Source organism: Ranitomeya imitator, unplaced genomic scaffold, assembly GCF_032444005.1.
Source record: "Ranitomeya imitator isolate aRanImi1 unplaced genomic scaffold, aRanImi1.pri SCAFFOLD_1550, whole genome shotgun sequence".
In the NCBI taxonomy this organism is placed as follows: Eukaryota; Metazoa; Chordata; class Amphibia; order Anura; family Dendrobatidae; genus Ranitomeya; species Ranitomeya imitator.
This window is the reverse complement of record NW_027193407.1, coordinates 5,001-20,369: the sequence shown is the minus strand read 5'-3', so window position 1 is coordinate 20,369 and position 15,369 is coordinate 5,001.

Genomic DNA, 15,369 nt, shown 5'->3' with positions numbered 1-15,369 from the left:
AAAATATTTCTAAGTGTCAAGGACTCTTTTGGATAATCTTCCCCAGGCTCCTGGAAGCCTCCTCGGTACGCCTCCTGCGGTTTCTCCCTGCCTGGAAGTCTGACACTTGTCTGAAATTTTTAGAGTATGAAAATGCGGTTTTTCACCCAAAATTCGACTTTGCGCCCATGACTCGCAAACTTCACCCACATTTGGGCGACTGTCCTGGGGTACCTCACAACATATTGACGCCCCCCTGGCGTGGAAGTAGGGGAAACGTGTCAATTTTCACAAAATCGTGATTTTCTGAAAATATTTCTAAGTGTCAAGGACACTTTTGGATAATCTTCCCCAGGCTCCTGGAAGCCTCCTCGGTACGCCTCCTGCGGTTTCTCCCTGCCTGGAAGTCTGACACCTGTCTGAAATTTTTAGAGTATGAAAATGCGGTTTTTCACCCAAAATTCGACTTTGCGCCCATGACCCGCAAACTTCACCCACAGTTAGGTCACTGCCTTGGGGTACCTCACATCATATTGACGCCCCCCTGGCGTGGAAGTAGGGGAAACGTGTCAATTTTCACAAAATCGTGATTTTCTGAAAATATTTCTAAGTGTCAAGGACACTTTTGGATAATCTTCCCCAGGCTCCTGGAAGCCTCCTCGGTACGCCTCCTGCGGTTTTCCCCTGCCTGGAAGTCTGACACTTGTCTGAAATTTTTAGCGCATGAAAACGCGGTTTTTCACCCAAAATTCGACTTTGCGCCCGTGACTCGCAAACTTCACCCACATTTAGGCGACTGTCCTGGGGTACCTCACAACATATTGACGCCCCCCTGGCGTGGAAGTAGGGGAAACGTGTCAATTTTCACAAAATCGTGATTTTCTCAAAATATTTCTAAGTGTCAAGGACACTTTTGGAAAATCTTCCCCAGGCTCCTGGAAGCCTCCTCGGTACGCCTCCGGCGGTTTCCCCCTGCCTGGAAGTCTGACACCTGTCTGAAATTTTTAGAGTATGAAAATGCGGTTTTTCACCCAAAATTCGACTGTGCGCCCATGACTCGCAAACTTCACCCACATTTGGGCGACTGTCCTGGGGTACCTCACAACATATTGACGCCCCCCTGGCGTGGAAGTAGGGGAAACGTGTCAATTTTCACAAAATCGTGATTTTCTGAAAATATTTCTAAGTGTCAAGGACTCTTTTGGATAATCTTCCCCAGGCTCCTGGAAGCCTCCTCGGTACGCCTCCTGCGGTTTCTCCCTGCCTGGAAGTCTGACACCTGTCTGAAATTTTTAGAGTATGAAAATGCGGTTTTTCACCCAAAATTCGACTGTGCGCCCATGACTCGCAAACTTCACCCACATTTGGGCGACTGTCCTGGGGTACCTCACAACATATTGACGCCCCCCTGGCGTGGAAGTAGGGGAAACGTGTCAATTTTCACAAAATCGTGATTTTCTGAAAATATTTCTAAGTGTCAAGGGCACTTTTGGATAATCTTCCCCAGGCTCCTGGAAGCCTCCTCGGTACGCCTCCTGCGGTTTTCCCCTGCCTGGAAGTCTGACACTTGTCTGAAATTTTTAGAGTATGAAAATGCGGTTTTTCACCCAAAATTCGACTTTGCGCCCATGACCCGCAAACTTCACCCACAGTTAGGTCACTGCCTTGGGGTACCTCACATCATATTGACGCCCCCCTGGCGTGGAAGTAGGGGAAACGTGTCAATTTTCACAAAATCATGATTTTCTGAAAATATTTCTAAGTGTCAAGGACACTTTTGGATAATCTTCCCCAGGCTCCTGGAAGCCTCGTCGGTACGCCTCCTGCGGTTTCCCCCTGCCTGGAAGTCTGACACTTGTCTGAAATTTTTAGAGTATGAAAATGCGGTTTTTCACCCAAAATTCGACTTTGCGCCCATGACCCGCAAACTTCACCCACAGTTAGGTCACTGCCTTGGGGTACCTCACATCATATTGACGCCCCCCTGGCGTGGAAGTAGGGGAAACGTGTCAATTTTCACAAAATCGTGATTTTTTTCAAAATATTTCTAAGTGTCAAGGACACTTTTGGATAATCTTCCCCAGGCTCCTGGAAGCCTCCTCGGTACGCCTCCTGCGGTTTCTCCCTGCCTGGAAGTCTGACACTTGTCTGAAATTTTTAGAGTATGAAAATGCGGTTTTTCACCCAAAATTCGACTTTGCGCCCATGACCCGCAAACTTCACCCACAGTTAGGTCACTGCCTTGGGGTACCTCACATCATATTGACGCCCCCCTGGCGTGGAAGTAGGGGAAACGTGTCAATTTTCACAAAATCGTGATTTTCTGAAAATATTTCTAAGTGTCAAGGACACTTTTGGATAATCTTCCCCAGGCTCCTGGAAGCCTCCTCGGTACGCCTCCTGCGGTTTTCCCCTGCCTGGAAGTCTGACACTTGTCTGAAATTTTTAGCGCATGAAAACGCGGTTTTTCACCCAAAATTCGACTTTGCGCCCGTGACTCGCAAACTTCACCCACATTTAGGCGACTGTCCTGGGGTACCTCACAACATATTGACGCCCCCCTGGCGTGGAAGTAGGGGAAACGTGTCAATTTTCACAAAATCGTGATTTTCTGAAAATATTTCTAAGTGTCAAGGACACTTTTGGATAATCTTCCCCAGGCTCCTGGAAGCCTCCTCGGTACGCCTCCTGCGGTTTTCCCCTGCCTGGAAGTCTGACACTTGTCTGAAATTTTTAGCGCATGAAAACGCGGTTTTTCACCCAAAATTCGACTTTGCGCCCGTGACTCGCAAACTTCACCCACATTTAGGCGACTGTCCTGGGGTACCTCACAACATATTGACGCCCCCCTGGCGTGGAAGTAGGGGAAACGTGTCAATTTTCACAAAATCGTGATTTTCTGAAAATATTTCTAAGTGTCAAGGACACTTTTGGATAATCTTCCCCAGGCTCCTGGAAGCCTCCTCGGTACGCCTCCTGCGGTTTTCCCCTGCCTGGAAGTCTGACACTTGTCTGAAATTTTTAGCGCATGAAAACGCGGTTTTTCACCCAAAATTCGACTTTGCGCCCGTGACTCGCAAACTTCACCCACATTTAGGCGACTGTCCTGGGGTACCTCACAACATATTGACGCCCCCCTGGCGTGGAAGTAGGGGAAACGTGTCAATTTTCACAAAATCGTGATTTTCTGAAAATATTTCTAAGTGTCAAGGACACTTTTGGATAATCTTCCCCAGGCTCCTGGAAGCCTCCTCGGTACGCCTCCTGCGGTTTTCCCCTGCCTGGAAGTCTGACACTTGTCTGAAATTTTTAGCGCATGAAAACGCGGTTTTTCACCCAAAATTCGACTTTGCGCCCGTGACTCGCAAACTTCACCCACATTTAGGCGACTGTCCTGGGGTACCTCACAACATATTGACGCCCCCCTGGCGTGGAAGTAGGGGAAACGTGTCAATTTTCACAAAATCGTGATTTTCTGAAAATATTTCTAAGTGTCAAGGACACTTTTGGATAATCTTCCCCAGGCTCCTGGAAGCCTCCTCGGTACGCCTCCTGCGGTTTTCCCCTGCCTGGAAGTCTGACACTTGTCTGAAATTTTTAGCGCATGAAAACGCGGTTTTTCACCCAAAATTCGACTTTGCGCCCGTGACTCGCAAACTTCACCCACATTTAGGCGACTGTCCTGGGGTACCTCACAACATATTGACGCCCCCCTGGCGTGGAAGTAGGGGAAACGTGTCAATTTTCACAAAATCGTGATTTTCTGAAAATATTTCTAAGTGTCAAGGGCACTTTTGGATAATCTTCCCCAGGCTCCTGGAAGCCTCCTCGGTACGCCTCCTGCGGTTTTCCCCTGCCTGGAAGTCTGACACTTGTCTGAAATTTTTAGAGTATGAAAATGCGGTTTTTCACCCAAAATTCGACTTTGCGCCCATGACCCGCAAACTTCACCCACAGTTAGGTCACTGCCTTGGGGTACCTCACATCATATTGACGCCCCCCTGGCGTGGAAGTAGGGGAAACGTGTCAATTTTCACAAAATCGTGATTTTCTGAAAATATTTCTAAGTGTCAAGGGCACTTTTGGAAAATCTTCCCCAGGCTCCTGGAAGCCTCCTCGGTACGCCTCCGGCGGTTTCCCCCTGCCTGGAAGTCTGACACTTGTCTGAAATTTTTAGAGTATGAAAATGCGGTTTTTCACCCAAAATTCGACTGTGCGCCCATGACTCGCAAACTTCACCCACATTTGGGCGACTGTCCTGGGGTACCTCACAACATATTGACGCCCCCCTGGCGTGGAAGTAGGGGAAACGTGTCAATTTTCACAAAATCGTGATTTTCTGAAAATATTTCTAAGTGTCAAGGACACTTTTGGAAAATCTTCCCCAGGCTCCTGGAAGCCTCCTCGGTACGCCTCCGGCGGTTTCCCCCTGCCTGGAAGTCTGACACTTGTCTGAAATTTTTAGAGTATGAAAATGCGGTTTTTCACCCAAAATTCGACTTTGCGCCCATGACCCGCAAACTTCACCCACAGTTAGGTCACTGCCTTGGGGTACCTCACATCATATTGACGCCCCCCTGGCGTGGAAGTAGGGGAAACGTGTCAATTTTCACAAAATCGTGATTTTCTGAAAATATTTCTAAGTGTCAAGGACACTTTTGGAAAATCTTCCCCAGGCTCCTGGAAGCCTCCTCGGTACGCCTCCTGCGGTTTCCCCCTGCCTGGAAGTCTGACACTTGTCTGAAATTTTTAGAGTATGAAAATGCGGTTTTTCACCCAAAATTCGACTTTGCGCCCATGACTCGCAAACTTCACCCACATTTAGGCGACTGTCCTGGGGTACCTCACAACATATTGACGCCCCCCTGGCGTGGAAGTAGGGGAAACGTGTCAATTTTCACAAAATCGTGATTTTCTGAAAATATTTCTAAGTGTCAAGGGCACTTTTGGATAATCTTCCCCAGGCTCCTGGAAGCCTCCTCGGTACGCCTCCTGCGGTTTTCCCCTGCCTGGAAGTCTGACACTTGTCTGAAATTTTTAGAGTATGAAAATGCGGTTTTTCACACCAAAATTCGACTTTGCGCCCATGACTCGCAAACTTCACCCACATTTGGGCGACTGTCCTGGGGTACCTCACAACATATTGACGCCCCCCTGGCGTGGAAGTAGGGGAAACGTGTCAATTTTCACAAAATCGTGATTTTCTGAAAATATTTCTAAGTGTCAAGGACACTTTTGGAAAATCTTCCCCAGGCTCCTGGAAGCCTCCTCGGTACGCCTCCGGCGGTTTCCCCCTGCCTGGAAGTCTGACACCTGTCTGAAATTTTTAGAGTATGAAAATGCGGTTTTTCACCCAAAATTCGACTGTGCGCCCATGACTCGCAAACTTCACCCACATTTGGGCGACTGTCCTGGGGTACCTCACAACATATTGACGCCCCCCTGGCGTGGAAGTAGGGGAAACGTGTCAATTTTCACAAAATCGTGATTTTCTGAAAATATTTCTAAGTGTCAAGGACACTTTTGGATAATCTTCCCCAGGCTCCTGGAAGCCTCCTCGGTACGCCTCCTGCGGTTTCTCCCTGCCTGGAAGTCTGACACTTGTCTGAAATTTTTAGAGTATGAAAATGCGGTTTTTCACCCAAAATTCGACTTTGCGCCCATGACCCGCAAACTTCACCCACAGTTAGGTCACTGCCTTGGGGTACCTCACATCATATTGACGCCCCCCTGGCGTGGAAGTAGGGGAAACGTGTCAATTTTCACAAAATCGTGATTTTCTGAAAATATTTCTAAGTGTCAAGGACACTTTTGGATAATCTTCCCCAGGCTCCTGGAAGCCTCCTCGGTACGCCTCCTGCGGTTTTCCCCTGCCTGGAAGTCTGACACTTGTCTGAAATTTTTAGCGCATGAAAACGCGGTTTTTCACCCAAAATTCGACTTTGCGCCCGTGACTCGCAAACTTCACCCACATTTAGGCGACTGTCCTGGGGTACCTCACAACATATTGACGCCCCCCTGGCGTGGAAGTAGGGGAAACGTGTCAATTTTCACAAAATCGTGATTTTCTGAAAATATTTCTAAGTGTCAAGGACACTTTTGGATAATCTTCCCCAGGCTCCTGGAAGCCTCCTCGGTACGCCTCCTGCGGTTTTCCCCTGCCTGGAAGTCTGACACTTGTCTGAAATTTTTAGCGCATGAAAACGCGGTTTTTCACCCAAAATTCGACTTTGCGCCCGTGACTCGCAAACTTCACCCACATTTAGGCGACTGTCCTGGGGTACCTCACAACATATTGACGCCCCCCTGGCGTGGAAGTAGGGGAAACGTGTCAATTTTCACAAAATCGTGATTTTTTTCAAAATATTTCTAAGTGTCAAGGACACTTTTGGATAATCTTCCCCAGGCTCCTGGAAGCCTCCTCGGTACGCCTCCTGCGGTTTCTCCCTGCCTGGAAGTCTGACACTTGTCTGAAATTTTTAGAGTATGAAAATGCGGTTTTTCACCCAAAATTCGACTTTGCGCCCATGACCCGCAAACTTCACCCACAGTTAGGTCACTGCCTTGGGGTACCTCACATCATATTGACGCCCCCCTGGCGTGGAAGTAGGGGAAACGTGTCAATTTTCACAAAATCGTGATTTTCTGAAAATATTTCTAAGTGTCAAGGACTCGTTTGGATAATCTTCCCCAGGCTCCTGGAAGCCTCCTCGGTACGCCTCCGGCGGTTTCCCCCTGCCTGGAAGTCTGACACTTGTCTGAAATTTTTAGAGTATGAAAATGCGGTTTTTCACCCAAAATTCGACTTTGCGCCCGTGACTCGCAAACTTCACCCACATTTAGGCGACTGTCCTGGGGTACCTCACAACATATTGACGCCCCCCTGGCGTGGAAGTAGGGGAAACGTGTCAATTTTCACAAAATCGTGATTTTCTGAAAATATTTCTAAGTGTCAAGGACACTTTTGGATAATCTTCCCCAGGCTCCTGGAAGCCTCCTCGGTACGCCTCCTGCGGTTTTCCCCTGCCTGGAAGTCTGACACTTGTCTGAAATTTTTAGCGCATGAAAACGCGGTTTTTCACCCAAAATTCGACTTTGCGCCCGTGACTCGCAAACTTCACCCACATTTAGGCGACTGTCCTGGGGTACCTCACAACATATTGACGCCCCCCTGGCGTGGAAGTAGGGGAAACGTGTCAATTTTCACAAAATCGTGATTTTCTGAAAATATTTCTAAGTGTCAAGGGCACTTTTGGATAATCTTCCCCAGGCTCCTGGAAGCCTCCTCGGTACGCCTCCTGCGGTTTTCCCCTGCCTGGAAGTCTGACACTTGTCTGAAATTTTTAGAGTATGAAAATGCGGTTTTTCACCCAAAATTCGACTTTGCGCCCATGACCCGCAAACTTCACCCACAGTTAGGTCACTGCCTTGGGGTACCTCACATCATATTGACGCCCCCCTGGCGTGGAAGTAGGGGAAACGTGTCAATTTTCACAAAATCGTGATTTTCTGAAAATATTTCTAAGTGTCAAGGACACTTTTGGAAAATCTTCCCCAGGCTCCTGGAAGCCTCCTCGGTACGCCTCCGGCGGTTTCCCCCTGCCTGGAAGTCTGACACTTGTCTGAAATTTTTAGAGTATGAAAATGCGGTTTTTCACCCAAAATTCGACTTTGCGCCCATGACCCGCAAACTTCACCCACAGTTAGGTCACTGCCTTGGGGTACCTCACATCATATTGACGCCCCCCTGGCGTGGAAGTAGGGGAAACGTGTCAATTTTCACAAAATCATGATTTTCTGAAAATATTTCTAAGTGTCAAGGACACTTTTGGATAATCTTCCCCAGGCTCCTGGAAGCCTCGTCGGTACGCCTCCTGCGGTTTCCCCCTGCCTGGAAGTCTGACACTTGTCTGAAATTTTTAGAGTATGAAAATGCGGTTTTTCACCCAAAATTCGACTTTGCGCCCATGACCCGCAAACTTCACCCACAGTTAGGTCACTGCCTTGGGGTACCTCACATCATATTGACGCCCCCCTGGCGTGGAAGTAGGGGAAACGTGTCAATTTTCACAAAATCGTGATTTTCTGAAAATATTTCTAAGTGTCAAGGACTCTTTTGGATAATCTTCCCCAGGCTCCTGGAAGCCTCCTCGGTACGCCTCCTGCGGTTTCTCCCTGCCTGGAAGTCTGACACCTGTCTGAAATTTTTAGAGTATGAAAATGCGGTTTTTCACCCAAAATTCGACTTTGCGCCCATGACCCGCAAACTTCACCCACAGTTAGGTCACTGCCTTGGGGTACCTCACATCATATTGACGCCCCCCTGGCGTGGAAGTAGGGGAAACGTGTCAATTTTCACAAAATCGTGATTTTCTGAAAATATTTCTAAGTGTCAAGGGCACTTTTGGAAAATCTTCCCCAGGCTCCTGGAAGCCTCCTCGGTACGCCTCCGGCGGTTTCCCCCTGCCTGGAAGTCTGACACTTGTCTGAAATTTTTAGAGTATGAAAATGCGGTTTTTCACCCAAAATTCGACTGTGCGCCCATGACTCGCAAACTTCACCCACATTTGGGCGACTGTCCTGGGGTACCTCACAACATATTGACGCCCCCCTGGCGTGGAAGTAGGGGAAACGTGTCAATTTTCACAAAATCGTGATTTTCTGAAAATATTTCTAAGTGTCAAGGACACTTTTGGAAAATCTTCCCCAGGCTCCTGGAAGCCTCCTCGGTACGCCTCCGGCGGTTTCCCCCTGCCTGGAAGTCTGACACTTGTCTGAAATTTTTAGAGTATGAAAATGCGGTTTTTCACCCAAAATTCGACTTTGCGCCCATGACCCGCAAACTTCACCCACAGTTAGGTCACTGCCTTGGGGTACCTCACATCATATTGACGCCCCCCTGGCGTGGAAGTAGGGGAAACGTGTCAATTTTCACAAAATCGTGATTTTCTGAAAATATTTCTAAGTGTCAAGGACACTTTTGGAAAATCTTCCCCAGGCTCCTGGAAGCCTCCTCGGTACGCCTCCTGCGGTTTCCCCCTGCCTGGAAGTCTGACACTTGTCTGAAATTTTTAGAGTATGAAAATGCGGTTTTTCACCCAAAATTCGACTTTGCGCCCATGACTCGCAAACTTCACCCACATTTAGGCGACTGTCCTGGGGTACCTCACAACATATTGACGCCCCCCTGGCGTGGAAGTAGGGGAAACGTGTCAATTTTCACAAAATCGTGATTTTCTGAAAATATTTCTAAGTGTCAAGGGCACTTTTGGATAATCTTCCCCAGGCTCCTGGAAGCCTCCTCGGTACGCCTCCTGCGGTTTTCCCCTGCCTGGAAGTCTGACACTTGTCTGAAATTTTTAGAGTATGAAAATGCGGTTTTTCACCCAAAATTCGACTTTGCGCCCATGACTCGCAAACTTCACCCACATTTGGGCGACTGTCCTGGGGTACCTCACAACATATTGACGCCCCCCTGGCGTGGAAGTAGGGGAAACGTGTCAATTTTCACAAAATCGTGATTTTCTGAAAATATTTCTAAGTGTCAAGGACACTTTTGGAAAATCTTCCCCAGGCTCCTGGAAGCCTCCTCGGTACGCCTCCGGCGGTTTCCCCCTGCCTGGAAGTCTGACACCTGTCTGAAATTTTTAGAGTATGAAAATGCGGTTTTTCACCCAAAATTCGACTGTGCGCCCATGACTCGCAAACTTCACCCACATTTGGGCGACTGTCCTGGGGTACCTCACAACATATTGACGCCCCCCTGGCGTGGAAGTAGGGGAAACGTGTCAATTTTCACAAAATCGTGATTTTCTGAAAATATTTCTAAGTGTCAAGGACTCTTTTGGATAATCTTCCCCAGGCTCCTGGAAGCCTCCTCGGTACGCCTCCTGCGGTTTCTCCCTGCCTGGAAGTCTGACACCTGTCTGAAATTTTTAGAGTATGAAAATGCGGTTTTTCACCCAAAATTCGACTGTGCGCCCATGACTCGCAAACTTCACCCACATTTGGGCGACTGTCCTGGGGTACCTCACAACATATTGACGCCCCCCTGGCGTGGAAGTAGGGGAAACGTGTCAATTTTCACAAAATCGTGATTTTCTGAAAATATTTCTAAGTGTCAAGGGCACTTTTGGATAATCTTCCCCAGGCTCCTGGAAGCCTCCTCGGTACGCCTCCTGCGGTTTTCCCCTGCCTGGAAGTCTGACACTTGTCTGAAATTTTTAGAGTATGAAAATGCGGTTTTTCACCCAAAATTCGACTTTGCGCCCATGACCCGCAAACTTCACCCACAGTTAGGTCACTGCCTTGGGGTACCTCACATCATATTGACGCCCCCCTGGCGTGGAAGTAGGGGAAACGTGTCAATTTTCACAAAATCATGATTTTCTGAAAATATTTCTAAGTGTCAAGGACACTTTTGGATAATCTTCCCCAGGCTCCTGGAAGCCTCGTCGGTACGCCTCCTGCGGTTTCCCCCTGCCTGGAAGTCTGACACTTGTCTGAAATTTTTAGAGTATGAAAATGCGGTTTTTCACCCAAAATTCGACTTTGCGCCCATGACCCGCAAACTTCACCCACAGTTAGGTCACTGCCTTGGGGTACCTCACATCATATTGACGCCCCCCCTGGCGTGGAAGTAGGGGAAACGTGTCAATTTTCACAAAATCGTGATTTTTTTCAAAATATTTCTAAGTGTCAAGGACACTTTTGGATAATCTTCCCCAGGCTCCTGGAAGCCTCCTCGGTACGCCTCCTGCGGTTTCTCCCTGCCTGGAAGTCTGACACTTGTCTGAAATTTTTAGAGTATGAAAATGCGGTTTTTCACCCAAAATTCGACTTTGCGCCCATGACCCGCAAACTTCACCCACAGTTAGGTCACTGCCTTGGGGTACCTCACATCATATTGACGCCCCCCTGGCGTGGAAGTAGGGGAAACGTGTCAATTTTCACAAAATCGTGATTTTCTGAAAATATTTCTAAGTGTCAAGGACACTTTTGGATAATCTTCCCCAGGCTCCTGGAAGCCTCCTCGGTACGCCTCCTGCGGTTTTCCCCTGCCTGGAAGTCTGACACTTGTCTGAAATTTTTAGCGCATGAAAACGCGGTTTTTCACCCAAAATTCGACTTTGCGCCCGTGACTCGCAAACTTCACCCACATTTAGGCGACTGTCCTGGGGTACCTCACAACATATTGACGCCCCCCTGGCGTGGAAGTAGGGGAAACGTGTCAATTTTCACAAAATCGTGATTTTCTGAAAATATTTCTAAGTGTCAAGGACACTTTTGGATAATCTTCCCCAGGCTCCTGGAAGCCTCCTCGGTACGCCTCCTGCGGTTTTCCCCTGCCTGGAAGTCTGACACTTGTCTGAAATTTTTAGCGCATGAAAACGCGGTTTTTCACCCAAAATTCGACTTTGCGCCCGTGACTCGCAAACTTCACCCACATTTAGGCGACTGTCCTGGGGTACCTCACAACATATTGACGCCCCCCCTGGCGTGGAAGTAGGGGAAACGTGTCAATTTTCACAAAATCGTGATTTTCTGAAAATATTTCTAAGTGTCAAGGACACTTTTGGATAATCTTCCCCAGGCTCCTGGAAGCCTCCTCGGTACGCCTCCTGCGGTTTTCCCCTGCCTGGAAGTCTGACACTTGTCTGAAATTTTTAGCGCATGAAAACGCGGTTTTTCACCCAAAATTCGACTTTGCGCCCGTGACTCGCAAACTTCACCCACATTTAGGCGACTGTCCTGGGGTACCTCACAACATATTGACGCCCCCCTGGCGTGGAAGTAGGGGAAACGTGTCAATTTTCACAAAATCGTGATTTTCTGAAAATATTTCTAAGTGTCAAGGACACTTTTGGATAATCTTCCCCAGGCTCCTGGAAGCCTCCTCGGTACGCCTCCTGCGGTTTTCCCCTGCCTGGAAGTCTGACACTTGTCTGAAATTTTTAGCGCATGAAAACGCGGTTTTTCACCCAAAATTCGACTTTGCGCCCGTGACTCGCAAACTTCACCCACATTTAGGCGACTGTCCTGGGGTACCTCACAACATATTGACGCCCCCCTGGCGTGGAAGTAGGGGAAACGTGTCAATTTTCACAAAATCGTGATTTTCTGAAAATATTTCTAAGTGTCAAGGACACTTTTGGATAATCTTCCCCAGGCTCCTGGAAGCCTCCTCGGTACGCCTCCTGCGGTTTTCCCCTGCCTGGAAGTCTGACACTTGTCTGAAATTTTTAGCGCATGAAAACGCGGTTTTTCACCCAAAATTCGACTTTGCGCCCGTGACTCGCAAACTTCACCCACATTTAGGCGACTGTCCTGGGGTACCTCACAACATATTGACGCCCCCCTGGCGTGGAAGTAGGGGAAACGTGTCAATTTTCACAAAATCGTGATTTTCTGAAAATATTTCTAAGTGTCAAGGGCACTTTTGGATAATCTTCCCCAGGCTCCTGGAAGCCTCCTCGGTACGCCTCCTGCGGTTTTCCCCTGCCTGGAAGTCTGACACTTGTCTGAAATTTTTAGAGTATGAAAATGCGGTTTTTCACCCAAAATTCGACTTTGCGCCCATGACCCGCAAACTTCACCCACAGTTAGGTCACTGCCTTGGGGTACCTCACATCATATTGACGCCCCCCTGGCGTGGAAGTAGGGGAAACGTGTCAATTTTCACAAAATCGTGATTTTCTGAAAATATTTCTAAGTGTCAAGGGCACTTTTGGAAAATCTTCCCCAGGCTCCTGGAAGCCTCCTCGGTACGCCTCCGGCGGTTTCCCCCTGCCTGGAAGTCTGACACTTGTCTGAAATTTTTAGAGTATGAAAATGCGGTTTTTCACCCAAAATTCGACTGTGCGCCCATGACTCGCAAACTTCACCCACATTTGGGCGACTGTCCTGGGGTACCTCACAACATATTGACGCCCCCCTGGCGTGGAAGTAGGGGAAACGTGTCAATTTTCACAAAATCGTGATTTTCTGAAAATATTTCTAAGTGTCAAGGACACTTTTGGAAAATCTTCCCCAGGCTCCTGGAAGCCTCCTCGGTACGCCTCCGGCGGTTTCCCCCTGCCTGGAAGTCTGACACTTGTCTGAAATTTTTAGAGTATGAAAATGCGGTTTTTCACCCAAAATTCGACTTTGCGCCCATGACCCGCAAACTTCACCCACAGTTAGGTCACTGCCTTGGGGTACCTCACATCATATTGACGCCCCCCTGGCGTGGAAGTAGGGGAAACGTGTCAATTTTCACAAAATCGTGATTTTCTGAAAATATTTCTAAGTGTCAAGGACACTTTTGGAAAATCTTCCCCAGGCTCCTGGAAGCCTCCTCGGTACGCCTCCTGCGGTTTCCCCCTGCCTGGAAGTCTGACACTTGTCTGAAATTTTTAGAGTATGAAAATGCGGTTTTTCACCCAAAATTCGACTTTGCGCCCATGACTCGCAAACTTCACCCACATTTAGGCGACTGTCCTGGGGTACCTCACAACATATTGACGCCCCCCTGGCGTGGAAGTAGGGGAAACGTGTCAATTTTCACAAAATCGTGATTTTCTGAAAATATTTCTAAGTGTCAAGGGCACTTTTGGATAATCTTCCCCAGGCTCCTGGAAGCCTCCTCGGTACGCCTCCTGCGGTTTTCCCCTGCCTGGAAGTCTGACACTTGTCTGAAATTTTTAGAGTATGAAAATGCGGTTTTTCACCCAAAATTCGACTTTGCGCCCATGACTCGCAAACTTCACCCACATTTGGGCGACTGTCCTGGGGTACCTCACAACATATTGACGCCCCCCTGGCGTGGAAGTAGGGGAAACGTGTCAATTTTCACAAAATCGTGATTTTCTGAAAATATTTCTAAGTGTCAAGGACACTTTTGGAAAATCTTCCCCAGGCTCCTGGAAGCCTCCTCGGTACGCCTCCGGCGGTTTCCCCCTGCCTGGAAGTCTGACACCTGTCTGAAATTTTTAGAGTATGAAAATGCGGTTTTTCACCCAAAATTCGACTGTGCGCCCATGACTCGCAAACTTCACCCACATTTGGGCGACTGTCCTGGGGTACCTCACAACATATTGACGCCCCCCTGGCGTGGAAGTAGGGGAAACGTGTCAATTTTCACAAAATCGTGATTTTCTGAAAATATTTCTAAGTGTCAAGGACACTTTTGGATAATCTTCCCCAGGCTCCTGGAAGCCTCCTCGGTACGCCTCCTGCGGTTTCTCCCTGCCTGGAAGTCTGACACTTGTCTGAAATTTTTAGAGTATGAAAATGCGGTTTTTCACCCAAAATTCGACTTTGCGCCCATGACCCGCAAACTTCACCCACAGTTAGGTCACTGCCTTGGGGTACCTCACATCATATTGACGCCCCCCCTGGCGTGGAAGTAGGGGAAACGTGTCAATTTTCACAAAATCGTGATTTTCTGAAAATATTTCTAAGTGTCAAGGACACTTTTGGATAATCTTCCCCAGGCTCCTGGAAGCCTCCTCGGTACGCCTCCTGCGGTTTTCCCCTGCCTGGAAGTCTGACACTTGTCTGAAATTTTTAGCGCATGAAAACGCGGTTTTTCACCCAAAATTCGACTTTGCGCCCGTGACTCGCAAACTTCACCCACATTTAGGCGACTGTCCTGGGGTACCTCACAACATATTGACGCCCCCCCTGGCGTGGAAGTAGGGGAAACGTGTCAATTTTCACAAAATCGTGATTTTCTGAAAATATTTCTAAGTGTCAAGGACACTTTTGGATAATCTTCCCCAGGCTCCTGGAAGCCTCCTCGGTACGCCTCCTGCGGTTTTCCCCTGCCTGGAAGTCTGACACTTGTCTGAAATTTTTAGCGCATGAAAACGCGGTTTTTCACCCAAAATTCGACTTTGCGCCCGTGACTCGCAAACTTCACCCACATTTAGGCGACTGTCCTGGGGTACCTCACAACATATTGACGCCCCCCTGGCGTGGAAGTAGGGGAAACGTGTCAATTTTCACAAAATCGTGATTTTTTTCAAAATATTTCTAAGTGTCAAGGACACTTTTGGATAATCTTCCCCAGGCTCCTGGAAGCCTCCTCGGTACGCCTCCTGCGGTTTCTCCCTGCCTGGAAGTCTGACACTTGTCTGAAATTTTTAGAGTATGAAAATGCGGTTTTTCACCCAAAATTCGACTTTGCGCCCATGACCCGCAAACTTCACCCACAGTTAGGTCACTGCCTTGGGGTACCTCACATCATATTGACGCCCCCCTGGCGTGGAAGTAGGGGAAACGTGTCAATTTTCACAAAATCGTGATTTTCTGAAAATATTTCTAAGTGTCAAGGACTCGTTTGGATAATCTTCCCCAGGCTCCTGGAAGCCTCCTCGGTACGCCTCCGGCGGTTTCCCCCTGCCTGGA